The sequence below is a fragment of the Pleurodeles waltl genome, chromosome 8 (genome assembly GCF_031143425.1).
Source record: "Pleurodeles waltl isolate 20211129_DDA chromosome 8, aPleWal1.hap1.20221129, whole genome shotgun sequence".
Lineage (NCBI taxonomy): Eukaryota > Metazoa > Chordata > Amphibia > Caudata > Salamandridae > Pleurodeles > Pleurodeles waltl.
The window spans coordinates 451,605,212-451,619,531 of NC_090447.1; the positions used below are offsets into that span (position 1 = coordinate 451,605,212).

The 14,320-nt window shown below is 43.9% G+C and overlaps 1 protein-coding gene across 2 annotated transcripts in view; it reads right to left on the reverse strand.

The window, feature by feature from the left end:
- The window catches only part of LOC138250027 (lysozyme g-like), a 283,730-nt gene extending 270,487 nt beyond the window's left edge, over positions 1–13,243 (reverse strand). The window contains exon 1 of one of the 2 annotated variants that reach the window (XM_069204385.1): positions 13,195–13,243. The gene's annotated coding sequence lies outside the window, so the exon portion shown is untranslated. Of the gene's footprint in view, positions 1–4,596; positions 4,708–13,194 lie in introns of those variants that run through there. The other variant, XM_069204386.1, reaches the window with a different exon arrangement.
- Positions 13,244–14,320: the final 1,077 nt, after the last annotated feature.

The window sequence follows — 14,320 nt, forward strand, 5'->3', positions numbered from 1 at the left end:
ACATTGCAATAATGCAGCACAAATTCACAGTAACACAAAAAACAGAACACATCACAATAACTAAAAAATGCCAAATAGCAAATAGACACAACAAACAATGTCATGCATTACCAAACCCAGAATTGTGTTTTCATAATACAGGGGTAAAATATGTTTATACTAAGCACTGCCTTAACTTACTGCCAAGCACTGCCTTAACGTAATAACATGGGGCCTGATTCACAAAGTCTAACTTAGACCAAAAGTCTAACATCACTACTTTTTTGGTACTCACAAAGGTAAAGTTAGACCAAAAATCTAACTCAGGCCAAAAGTATAACTTTACTCGTAATAACTTACCTTTGTGAATTGGATAAGTAGTAAAATTAGACTTTTGGTTTAACTTTACCTTTATGAATCGGGCCCTGAGAACCCGATTCACAAAGACAAATTTAGACCAAAAGTCTAACTTGGACCGATGTCTAACTTTACTACTTCTTTGGTATTCACAAAGACAAATTTAAACCAAAAGTCTAACTAAGATGAAAAGCCGAACTGTGCCACTTTTCGGTACACACAAAGGTAAAGTTAGACCAAAAGTCTAACTTAGACAAAAAGTCTAATTTTACTCAAAGTAACTCACCTTTGTGAATACCGAAAAGTAGTAAAGTTAGACTTTTGGTCTAACTATACCTTTGTGAATCAGGCCCAAGGGCATGAAACAGTTCAGTCTACAATGTTTGTCATCTGTTTTTATTAGAATAGAGGGAAGGTGAGTTCCTTGTGAGGATCCTGTGTTACCCGTGGCATTCTGGTAAATGCAATGCTTCATTTTTAAAATAATTTGTCGGTGCCCAAAGTTTTTCTCAAAAGCCCGCAGCTGGTGCTATCGAAGGTTAGGATGGTAAATACCAAGGCTGCATTACCTTGATTCCACCTCATGCTTTTTTCCTCCACCACCATACACTTCCTAACTCCTCACTCTTGCAGGTTGTTTTTCATCCCTGTTGTCTCCCTTTGGAACTGTTTTTCCATCTTTCTCTTCTCCTTTTCCTCCCATTTTGTGATTTTCCCTCTATTGCTCAGGATCAAAGTCTGATGAAAAATAAGTGCCTTCCCAAAAAAACAAGTGCCTGAGGGCCAAACCTGCAACCATAGGCTTGATTACGCACTGGGTAAATGAGCGAATGTAGATGTGAATATGGAACGACAATAAACGACTTCCGGATGAGGGTGTCATCGGGTCTGACAGGGGACAGCTTACCCAGTGGTTCCCAATCTGTGCGCCGCGGCTCCTCTGTGCGCCGTCAAAACTAGCCAGGGGCGCCGCACACAGTTTGGGAACCAATGCATATATTGCCCTCCACATTGAGTTAAATGACAATAATAAAAAAAATACGTATCAGTGGAAGATCAGTATCAGCAGCCTGCAAGGGGCATAGCCACTAAGGAAGGCTCGCTCGATTTCGAGCACTAAAACAAAATCGTTTAATCTGCATTCCGTTGATTTTCCATTTTATGATTCGGACCTAAATAATGAAAACTAGTTTGTGGTGGATATACGCACTGTCTCCTATTTAGTAAATCCTGCAGCGCCCTCTAGTGGCCATGAACTGTCACCTATAGTCCTGGTGTGCTTCACTTTTCTGGGCTGCTAATTCAGAACACTGGCTCAATCAATGTAAATTTAAATAAAAGCAGTGGCCTAGCAAAGGTGTAATTAGCCCTAATGCGAACAAGACAATGGGAATCCCATTTCCTCCCTGTTGGTTACTAAAAATAACCATGCTTGGGGTACAGTCCCCCTAGTATCCCTGTGCACCAGCTGCACGTACTGCACTAATGCATCATCTTACAGGGCTCTGAGGTCCTTTTGATTTGAATAATTTAATCATTCTGTGGGCAAATAACGAGGTGCTTTTTAAATATGTTTTTTTAGAATCTGCTCTGTTTTTCAGGTGATAATTTTCCACTTTTAAACTATTGAGACATTTACAAACCACTGAACCAAAGATAACAAATATAATATTTGTTGCATACATACCAACCCAATTTTGACGAGATACTCCCAAATTTAAAAGCAAAATTAACTATTTTTATCTGTCTCCTGTCTGAAATTGCTCTCACCTTAAATATATCATTGAGGAAAATACATTTGCCCAATTTTGTTCTTAAAATTTACCACTTTCAGTTCTACAATGTTGGCATGTATGGTATGGCAATCATTATTGTGTAATATATGAAATTACCTCACGATGAAGAAAACCGGACAAATATCTATCAGATATTTGTCAAGTTGCTGTAGGAGAGGAGGAAGGAGAGGAGACAGCTCAATCTACTCGTGAGAATGTGGGTGCTCTTCTCATCAAATGATCCCTACCTCTTTCACTTATCTCTTCGGTACCATGAATTTCAAGGTGTTACGTTTTTTTTTTGTAGAAGTGACTTAGCAAATCGACACCTATATGATGCCTCAGTAGGAGGGAGCCTAAATCTTGGTGAGCTGCCTACGTAACGTATACTAGTGGGGAGCATAAAGAGAGCACAGATTTTACAGACCTGTATAGTAATCCCTCAGCATTAGTAGGCCGTGCTCAGATCTTAGTGAAGCCTGATTAAGGCCTTTCTAGTAAAGAACCCAAATATCATTTATCGCTCTGCACAAGGAGTCAAGTGCTTAGTATTGTTTCCAGTGAAAAAAATAGGAGTACCCCCGAGGCCGTGCATACATCCCCCCACCCATGAAAAAAAAAGTAACATAATGGGGAGCCACAGCTCACAGCCAATAGATCAAGGGAGCCACAGGTCAAAAAAGTTTGGGAAACACTGGCTTAGACGGAAAAGACAGCTTCTATTTTATGGGGAGACCGGGTAAGGGGTGTGATAAAGGGAGGGAGGAATCGGGATCGTATCCCCAATTTCTTAGCATAAAGGTCATCCCATTAAAGCGCGAAAGCCTCTCCCATGCTGAAATCATCTTTGCATATTCCAAGGTTCACAAACCAGAATACAGAGAAAGATCTGGTGTAGAGGAGCTGCTAATTCTTAGAAGGGGGCTAAGGCAGTCCTGCGTTAGGGGTGGGAGACAGGCAAAGGGACGAGTGCACGGAGTGCAACTTCCTTGCAGAGCGGCGTCGGGCATGAGGGACGCTGTGCATTGGATGCTCAGGGCTGTAGAGGTGAATTTAAAAAATAACATGGAATTTATGCCTTTGCTCATACAGTGTCAAAGCACAAGTTCGCGTGCACAGAAGAGAAGGACGCTGTGCATTGGATGCTCAGGGCTGTAGAGGTGAATTTCAAAATTAACATGGAATTCATGCCTTTGCTCATACAGTGTCAAAGCACAAGTTTGCGTGCACAGAAGAGAGGGACGCTGTGCATTGGATGCTCAGGGCTGTAGAGGTGAATTTAAAAATTAACATGGAATTCATGCCTTTGCTCATACAGTGTCAAAGCACAAGTTTGCGTGCACAGAAGAGAGACAGGACAAGCCACACTCAAAAATGTGCGACATCCATTAAACACCCAGGGGCTGATTTACAAGCCCCTGTGAGCCGCCGGAGCCTCACTTTTAGTGACATTCCGACGGCGCACACTGCACAGCCATATCTACTCGGCCATATAAAGCCACCCTGCGTGGCTTTTCATGGTCTTGTAGATATGGACTGAGGCAAAGCAGTCCAAGTCGCTGTGCGGCCTCACTCTGCGATAGGGATGCATGCCATGGGAGTTAGAATGGGTGTTCCCATTTAACGCCCATGGCATTTTACACATTCCAAGATTTACCAGATTTAGTAAACCTGAGAATGCGTCAAAAGCCTGCGCAACAAGGAGAAATACCTTTATTTTTCCTACTTCTTCCTTTTTCTATGGGTGCTGCTTTCTGCAGCACACATAGAAAGAGGAAAACGCCTCGTGATTGTTTTTACGCAGGAAGGTGTATTTTCCTAGACCAAAACAATCATCACTGCAACACAGACGTCCTTGCTCCATGGTGCAAGGATGCCTGCATTGGCTCATGGCAGCCCATTGTGCCTGAGTGCAGGGGAAAAGGACAGGAATGCACTGTATCTCATAGATACAGCACATTCCTGCCTTTTTCTTTTGACACAAGGCAGTGCAGCAATAATTCTTGTGGCACTCCCCTATGCCAAAATCTCATAAATGAGTCCCTTAACATCTTACCCCTTAAGTAGCCTTCTAGTCTTCAGTGGAGAAGCAAGGGTCGCTTAGTCCCCAGTGCAAGCAAGACAAATGTGGCCCCCTAATTGCTGTACAAGCTGTAAAACAGAGCAATAATAACGGTCTAGTGAGCTTCTTCAGTGTCTACGCTCCTGCACCAGCTGTACCATTGATAGCTATGCCCCTACTAATCTTGCCCTTTAACCTCAGCTCCCTTACCCTCCCATTTGCCACACCTCCAATTCATTTTTGATTCGACCAGCATTTCTTTATTTCTATGTAATTCATTACTCTGGAATACACATTATCTCCTGTCCTTTCCTAATTTTCCTTCTTAACTAATGAGGCTCCTTTGCCTCCAATAGACCCTTCCCTATAAATATGAATCCCCCGCACCTCCTCCTGTTCTTTCTTGTCTCCAAGGAGACTTACCTTCTATTTTCCCCCATGGTGGAGTCTGGGGAGCATAAGAGTACTGGTCCCAGCTTGAGCGGTGCTGCAGGCGACGATCTCCTGGCTAGTTGGCATGTTCTGGTTTCCTGGTCTGGCACGGAAGGAGCACTGACAATCGGATGGCGGAGTACGGCGGTCCTGAGATGACTGAGGCTGCACTTCCAGGTCATGATCTCTGCGAGGCTGGACATGTTTTCCAGTCGCTGGAAGGCACCAATGGTGGCATGTTTAGGCTTTCAAACCGGTAGGAATGGGGTTTTGCCCATTTTACTTTTTTTGTTGTTGCTGGAATTGACTCGGGGGGGGGGGGGAGTCCCTGATTGGTTGGGGAGGTATGTTTTACTGCTGACAGCTCCTTATTGGTGATTCTTGGGTTTGTTCTACTTTTTAAGGACCACTGTTGAGGGGTGGATCATTCTTATTCTGAACATGGGAAGAGGTGATGAAGAGGAAGCATGTGCTGTTGTCTACTTTTGCCTCGGAAGCTGACTCGTGAGCCTTAGAGCCCTGATGGGGGTAGTGTGCCTCTCATGTCAATGGAAGAGGTGCAGGGCATGATTGAGGTGGCAGAGGCCAAAGCTCTTTAGGTGCATCCTGGGAAGCCTAGTAATGTGGCTAGGCTTAAGACTTTTGGGGTGGATACTGATTCGTCGGCCTCATAAGTGGAGGCCCCATCAATGTCTTCTGGAGGAAAGTATGTGTCCAGGGAGGAAATGTGGGACATTCTGATAGATGTAAGAGAGAACTTGGGACTTTCAGCCTTTCAAGCAGCGGATCAAGGAGGAGTCCTTTTACCCCAATATGTTAAACCTTCCAGGTTTGCCATGTCTTTTCTGGGCCGTGTGAAGGATATGGTTATGAGGGAATGGAAGGATGTGAATAAGATCCAGGTCCCTAGGTTTTTGCAGGAGTTGTACCTGTTGGAGGGGGATCACGTTTTGCCACACTCTGTGCGACTTGACTCTATTCTGGCTACCTTGATTGGTAAGACTACTGTCAGTCCAGAGGACTGTACTCTCACTAATGCCACTGATAGGAGGGTGGACTCTGATCTTAAGGGGGTGTCTGCGGCTGAGAATTTGACATTGAGGGCTAGTCTTTTTTCAGCTTATTCTGCCCAATCCCTGGTGCAGTATTTTTTATAAGTAGGCTGTGGCCAGCAAGGAGGGTTCAGAGCACTCTCATCTGTTGGCAACAAGGGAACAGCAGGCTAGGTAGCTTGCAGACATTTCCTCAGACATTATTCGCCCCTCAGCCATGTCCACTGGGGCCTTGGTTCCGGTCAGGAGATCGCTGTGGTTGCGACAGTAGAAGGCTGATCCTGGTTAGAAGGTGGCCTTGATGAAGATTCCTTTTGAGGGGCAGGCTCTCTTTGGGATACAGTTGCCTGACATAATATCTAAAGCCTCTAAGGAGAGGAAGCATGCCTTGCCTTGTAAGGGTGGTTCCACAGCTTGTAAAGGGTGGAATAAGTCCTCCAAGTCTTTCCCTGCACATGAGGCCCTTCACTCTTCTTCTAGGAGGCATAGGTTCCAGCTGGGTTTTTCTCCAAAGCATAATGTCCTGGCTCAGAAGGGGGTGTCAAAGAAGGGACCCTGCCAAACACAGTCACGGTGGGTCTCTATCAGTAAGAGGCACACTCCAGCATTTTCTTTCTGTATGGCAGCAGGATGATACAGATCAATGGGTCCTAGACATTGTGGCCAATGGCTACTTTAGCAACTTCAAGCACATTCCCCCAGATACTGGCGTCCTGCTGACTCCAGTTCCAGTGGCCAAGGAAAAGAGACTGGCTGTGCTTGGGGGAAGCCAGAGACATACTGGCGAAAGGGGCTTTTGCAAAGTAGCGAGTGCTGAGCTAGGCACAGGGGTCTATTCTATCCTGTTTTTGGTCCAGAAGATGTCAAGGGCATTTCGGTCGGTCCTGGATCTGAAGTGGGTACTCTCCTGGATCAGGTCTATTTATTTCCGAATGTTTACACTTCAGGCAATCATTCCTCTGATAGGAACAGGAGATTTTTTGGCATCATTGAATCTCAAGGATGTTTGTGAGGTCAAAAATCTTTTTTTGCAGGTTTGACGCAGTTTCTAAAGCCCAATACAGTATTTCAGGCCACCAAAACGGCGGCTGCCTGACCTACTCCCTGGGCATTAGGAGCCACCTGCGACTGCTGGCGGAAGTCGTCATGGCAGTAGGCGGTTGCAACTGAGGCGGACCTTGATTGTCCCTTGATTGTTACTTATGTTTAAGCTTGTACTCTGGCAGTTGCCTGTAGGGACTGTATGCTGTGAATCATTCTCACAGAGTGAATCCATTCATGAATCTATTCATGCCTAAGGAGATTACCCTTCAGAATCCACATAGGTGTGTAGTGTTTCATTGTGGCTCACATCAAAGTACAGGTTGCTAGAGCATGGGCTACCTCATGTCGGTAAGTTTGTTTATTCATTGTAGGCCATGAGCATGATAGTGAGTTAGTCTGCAGATGGAAACACATATGTCAGTAATCAGGTCCCTGTATTTATTGTCATGTGTGTTTCACACTTGAGGAGTATTAACAAATAGAAATATCCTAGCTTGGTGTTACTGACATGTATGTGCCTCAACCATTTCTAATGAAACTTGTGAATATAATCTCTTGATTTGTCTTTTGCATCCAGGCAGTTCAACGCCCATCAGAAAAAGAAACTATGGAGAGCCATTGCCAAGAAGGTGTGAACCCAGGGGGTGCACAGCTGGTGCAGGGCCCACTGTTGTAAGAGGTGGGAGGACCTGAGGCGCAGGGCCTGGAACATCCCAGAGGTCCAGCTGGGGATGTCCTCCCAATGTGGGCAGGGTGCCTCTTGGACCAATACCCCCCCCTAATGGTCTGCATTCTGGCAGTGGCCTACCCAGACCTTGATGGGCGTTTGAGGACAGCACAACAGCCATAAGAGGGTGTGTACAGCGTATATTCCTGCCTGTCACATTGCCAAGTGAATGTGTCAGGTTCTGAAAGTGCCTCCCTGATGATAAGGGATGAGCCATTTCTAACATAACAGATGAGTGATTGTTTGTGTAGACATGTCGTAAGTAGACTGATGTGCCTTGCCTATTGGCCCAGGGACCTAGGACACCACTGTGTACAATCCACAAACAACTAGCTCTACAGGGACGACATATGGCTGCATACAGTGATCAATCAAGAACTGTTTCTTGTTATATTGGGTGTAAATTATATGCAACAGATCACTACTCCTCAATGTTACAGGCCAAAGGTAAGGAAGTGACGGATCATTGTGCTGAGGCCAAGCATCTGGGTAAATGAATATTTTGGCATCTGCCACCCAGAAGCTACTTGTCTTCAGCGTATGACTGATGCTGGTGCCTCATTACAGTCAGTAATGCGAAGATGACCATCATACATGTGACAGAGCAAACATTGTACTTTGGATGCAGCTACTGACCAATACTTTCGCTTGGTAAGTGGGGAATGTCCATTCACATGATTTATGTGCCATCACTGTTGCCAACATTCCTTGTGCCTACATGTTAGCATGTGTCCCTTTCTCATTAGCAAAACATTTGTAAGCTGCTGTTCCATGCATGGTCTACTTGTGTTGTTGGGCTGATGTCTGTATTCCCTCAAATATATATGTATGGCAACCTGGGTGTAGAATAAAATATTTATAATTGAGGTACATTTCACGTTGTAGCACTTGCAGGAGTGTGTCACCATTGTTTATTGGCTGACACATACCCTCATGCGTCACAGCATGTCATTTGGCATGTACAGCTGGAGTAGCAATGAGGGACATGACAGGTAGGCCTTGAGTGCGTCTGTTGTGGTGGTTGGAGCTGGATCATCTCGTAAAGGGGATTTTTCAGTCTCCCTCAGCTCTGGTAGTGGTGATGACGGATGCCAGCATCTCTGGGTGGGGGGCTTGGCTAGAATCGGAGCGGGTTCAGGGGTTCTGGTCTCTTCTGGTCTCCTCAGGCCTCTTGGAGGTCTTCTAATTGGAGGGAGTTAAAGACTGCCTGCTAGCTCTGGTTCATTTTTAAGTGGCCCTGTAGGGGATGATCGTACTGGTTCGGACAGACAATCTGGTGGAGAAGTCCTACATCAACAGGGAGGTACCGGTCCAAGTGCCTGAACTTGATTGCTAAGGACATATTTGTATGGGTTCAGGAACTGTTTCTGGGTCTGAACGATATGTACACTCAGGGGGAGGAGAATATCAGGGTGGATCTTTTAAGCAGGGAAATTCCATTGTCAAATAATTTCTCTCTGCTATCCTGTTTGTTTGATCTGATTGTTCTGACATGCGGCCTTCCAGTGTTAGACCTGTTCGCTTCTCTGGAGAATGCTAAGGTGTAGAAGTTTTGCTCTTGGGAAGGTGTCCTCAGGTTTGGGGAATGGATGGGTTCACTTGTCGTTGGCCTCAGGGTCTGCTTTATACCTTTCTGCCATTTCAGTTGATCATGGCATTTCTGGTGCAGGCCAGGAAAGAGAGGGCTCAGGTAGTTTTGATTGTTCCACATTGGCCTTGTGGGAATTGATTTCCTCTTCTGGAGTTGTTGAGGTGTGGTCCGGAATGGAATCATCCATATGTCCCATCTCCACAGTGCTTTCCGGTTCTTCCCCTGGGCTCCCTGAGGAAATTGCTCTAGATGGCATGGAAGTTGAACAGAAAGGTTTAGCTGGTCTATGGGTCCCAAAAAAGTGGCAGTGACTTTGCAGGCATCTAGGAGGTCATCTATGCTGCATTCTCATGCCAAGCATTGGAAGACATTTTCGGTCTGGTGTTCAGGGAAACAGGTGGATCCAACTTTGGCAACTCTTCTTCTGATTATGCACTTCTTAAAATGACACTGACATAGGTCTGTTGGTCTCTACTTTGTGGGTTCAGTGGGCAGCTATTCAGGGATTTCATGGTTCTTGGTGAAATTTGAAAGATGTGGATGGGCAGATGCCTTGGTTTTTCCAAGGGCTGTTAAACTTGTTTCCGAGGATGGTGCAATCTTTTCTAAGTTGGAATTTACAGCTGGTCTTGGAGGCCTTGACAGGTCCTCCATTTGAGCCCCTTGATAGGGTTGACTTGAAGCTCCTGATTTTTAAAGCTTTTTTTCTGTCTGCCATCACTTCTGCTAGGTGCTTGGGTGAATTTGAGCCTTCATCTTGTAAGTATCCTTTTTGTAAAGTGTTTCCAGATTGAGTTGCTCTGGGCCCGTTCCCTTCATTTGTGCCTAAGGTGAATTTGGCTATTCATGTCAGTCAAGAAGTGATTTTGCCTGAATTTTGTCTGAAACCTTCTTTGGAGGAGGAGTACAAATTGCATTTTCTGGACATGAGACATACCTTACTATGGTACTTGGATGTGGTGAAGTCATTCCAGAAGGGGGACACATTGTTTGTAAATTTTGGTCCTTGAGTAGATAGATATGTTCCCTGGTCTTGCTGGAATATGAGGTGAGGGGTGTGGTTCCTCCTCTAAAAGTTCATGGGCGCTTTACTCGCAGTTTAGAGGCAACAGTGACCAAGTTGCAGAGAACCTTGGTGGTGGAGAATTGTAGAGCTGCAGCTTGGTCTACCCCTTCCATTTTTGTTCGCTGCTATAAGATTGCTGAGTTGGATTGCCTGGATAATGTGTTGGGTCACAGAGTTTTGTCCTCTATGAAGGAATAGAGATGTTCTGTATATGGTCTGAGCACTGTTTTAAAATTGGATGGTCATGACTCAGTTGTCTGTCTCCGTTTACTTGCTACGTCTAATTGGTTAAGAAGAAAGGCGAAGGAAGGACGGGAGGTAATGCATTCATTACTTATTGATAATGGCATTACTCCAAGTCCTATTCCCTCACCTTCCCTCAAGGTCCCTCCCACCCTCCCCATATGGAACAACTGACTGTCTGGTTGGCTTGTTTACGTACAGAAGGAGGTCGGGGTGGGGGCGTTTTTATATTTAGAGGGAGGGGTCTATTGGAGGCAAGGGAGCCTTGTTGGTGAAGAAAGAAGGCAAGGGAGTAGGAGTAATGCCATTATCAATAAGTAAAGGAGGCATGTTTCTAGCTTCAAGTGAGTTCACAAACATTCATATTATCTGGGAAGTGAGACAGTGATGTTCAGAATAGCTTTCCCATTCTGTGTTTATCATGTGTGCAACAATAAGAATGATTTGTGACAAGGAGTGTGGAAATCAACAGATGTGGAGAACTACTCAAAAACGCAGCATGAATTTAATGGGGCTCACATCTTAAACTAGTTTTTGGGAGAGTTTTTAGAGTTGTAAGTTATGAGTGAATGGCACTCGTGTAAAAAGACCCGATAAAATATTCACATTTATTGTGTGGACTGCTGAGAAAGTTTACATTTATAGCTATTTATGGATATTTGTAGGAAGTCATTTAGGGATCACCAGAGACTGCATCTTCGGCACCTATTATTTCAGTTTCAGATAGGTCACATCAGGATCCCTACCATGCATGGCATGAAGATAAGGCGATTTTTAGCTACTACCCATTCCGCAGGAACTGGAAAATAAATGATGCTAATTATGTGGCACAATACCAGATGGCATGGGTTTCGTTTGGTGATCATTGAGAGTGGTAATATTTTGCTTTATGAAGCATTGCATGGCTGAGCAAAAAATGATTTTTCTGTAAGCGAGTCCCAGGAAGAACAAGCCTTTTCGGAGATCCATTTGTGCCACCTGTGGTCGGGAAAGAATGAGCGCATACGACGTTATCTTGCAGCCCGCAGAGGAATCAACACAGCCATTGCCATTCTTCTAATCTGAGTGGCTGTCAATAGCCAGTCAGAAAGGGTATAACACAGGGCCCTTATTCAGACTGGCAATTCTTTCATCCAATGAGAATATGTCCTTTTTTAAAGATAATTATAATTGGATGCCAAAAGCCAATCTCAATATCTCTCAATAGTTAAGGTCTTTCTGGACTGCGATGTGCAGTACTCAGAGCCACAGAATAAGCTATTTTCTGTGATTGGGCACATAATATTTTTGCTGGCCCTTGCAATTTTGAAAAAATATGAACTCTTCTCCGCCTTCTGATTGTAAAAGAATAAATAGCTCGTTTATACTTTTGGGCAGAACTGTGAGATTCCAAAAATGTACACATGTATACAATTATAGATGTGTAGCTGTAAATAATAGGGCTGTTTTCCATAGACGAGTTACAAGTGACAGTTTAGAAGAGTGCAGCTTACATTGCCTATGATACCACCTGGAACAGTGAGGTGGAAAACTCCTTTTTGTTTACAACTATCTATCTAAAATGTATGTTGTAAATGACCCCCAATCTTCTTCCCCTACCCAAAGCAGTAGTTCATGGGAGGCACAATGCACAACATGGCCATACATAACTCTGCCCCCTCTAAACTACGTAGGTCCTACCACACTCCCCACTAATCTCAGAAGAAAGAACCCTCTCCTACCCACCTTAAAAACATACCTGTCATCCTTCCACCCTCTGCATTCACCATTGACAATTCCCTTACCTCACTCTTTCCCACTAAAAAATACCTGATGCCCTGCCATCCTCCACATCCACCTTTTGTAATACCTTCCTGCAAACCTCCCCAATCCAAACAAAAATACAAATACCTGGCATCTAGCGACCCTCGCTATTCAACCACGTAGTACTCTACTGCTTATCCTTCAACCCAATACAAAGAAGTACCTGGCATCCTCTCATCCACTGATAAATCAACCTACCTCAACCCAGAGTCACAAGGGAAGCAGAATTTCCTTGCCAAATAAAACAACTATTGCTAATTTAATGAAACCTCAAACATTTCACTCCTCAAAAAGACAGGCCAGTGAGGAAAAGCCAATACATGGAGCGGAACTATTCAAAGGGACTACTGACAATAATTTAGACTCATTTAGAAATTGAAATTGGAGCTGTGTCTCAAACCGTTATTGTGTGTATGTATGCTGTTCAGTCATATGGTACTGCTCCCCTTCTCACAACGAGCGACGATTTATCACAGGCTTTCTATAATGCTAGTCAAAGCAATTAAATTGTGACAATTTACAAGTGATACATTGAATTTGCAATTTGTATACCATACGTTCAAACAGTTTTTATATTACATAAAGATATCACATAATAATTATATTGTTATGATACAATGACAACTTTTGCACAGCGCTGTCCTGTGATCCTTCACAATTACATAATTGATATATGTTTAAAAATTACCAAATGAGCAATATTAAATTGATTTCTGTCCTTCCGGGTTAACACGGGTTCATGTGTTGCACGTTACGTTGGACTAAAATACTTGAACAGCCCTACATCATAAATCAGTGACAGATATATTTATTTTGTTAATCCAATATAAGGCATCCTCACCTCAGCAGAATATTCACTTTTAAAACGTTAGGAGGTGCTGTGCAGCCGCACGGATTTTAGACTTTATAGTGGCAGTTACAAATCATTTCATTCCAATGGCTCACTTTACAGTTATTTGTGCAAATCCCCGTTCCTTGAAAGGCAATTTTAATTATGATTGAATACGTTTCATTAGAAATTAGAAAATTAGGATTCAACATTCTCTAATTACAAGTTTCTCACCGGTTTTATTTTCCTCCTGGTTCAGCACCACAGAGGCCCCAGGTGGTAGCCTTATATGCTATTGTGTTATCACTTAGTTCATACCCTGAGAGGCTGAACAGCTGGCGTTCTGACATTCATCATGACATAAGTGATAGGAAAAATAAATATTATTGCTGCTAAATACTTACTTTTATCGGACGTAAACATGGACTAAATTAATGACGAGGGACTTTTCAACAACTGCTCACGTGGCACAAGATACTGCCACGATTCAGTACATCAGTGCAGTGCCACATACAAGATGAAGTTAGCATAAGGAATCCTAAAGCCACGGCAAGTTCACCATTCTGAGATGCACGGTACTAGAGGTATGGTAAAATCATATGGGATTTCCCTACTTTCCAATTATTGCGCAGTAAATCCAACGCAGCACCATGCAATTACAAGTTAAACCCCATGGAAGGGGAATCACCATGTGAAGTTGATTTTTCCAGTTGTAAAACGACACAGAATTCCCCAAACCCCGGAGTTTAACACATATATTTACCACCTGCCTGCAGGTGGTAAATGAATGCGTGGCCAGTGAGTGGGGGCTGAGGGATAGCATTGGTGGGAGAAAGGGAGGGAAGGTGTTTTCTGGGATGAGAAATATTGTATGCTCCCTTCGTCTATAAAAAAACAGGGATTGAGGCTTGGCTCCTGCTGCTGGCAAAGCCTCATGCGATTTTACCGTGAGGAATTACTGAACGCTAAAATCGGATCTGGGGCCAGATGTAGCAAAGAAACATTTTGCGAGTTGCAAATAGCGAGTCATAGCGACTCGCTATTTGCAACTCGCAAAATGTTATGCAGAACGGTGTCTCAGACACCGTCTGCGAGTCGGTATGGGGTCGCAATGACCCACCTCATTATTATTAATGAGGTGGGTCGCAAATTGCGGCCCCATACCGACTATGGGCACTCACTGACATGGAGGCCTGCTGTAGTCAGCAGACCTCCATGTTCGTGACTGCTTTTAAATAAAGCAGTTTTTTTTTCTTTTAAGTGTAGCCCGTTTTCTTTAAAGGAAAACGAGCTGCACTTTAAAAAAAATCCGAAACCTTTAGTTTTGGTATTTTTTCAGGGTAGGTAGTGGTCCCTTGGA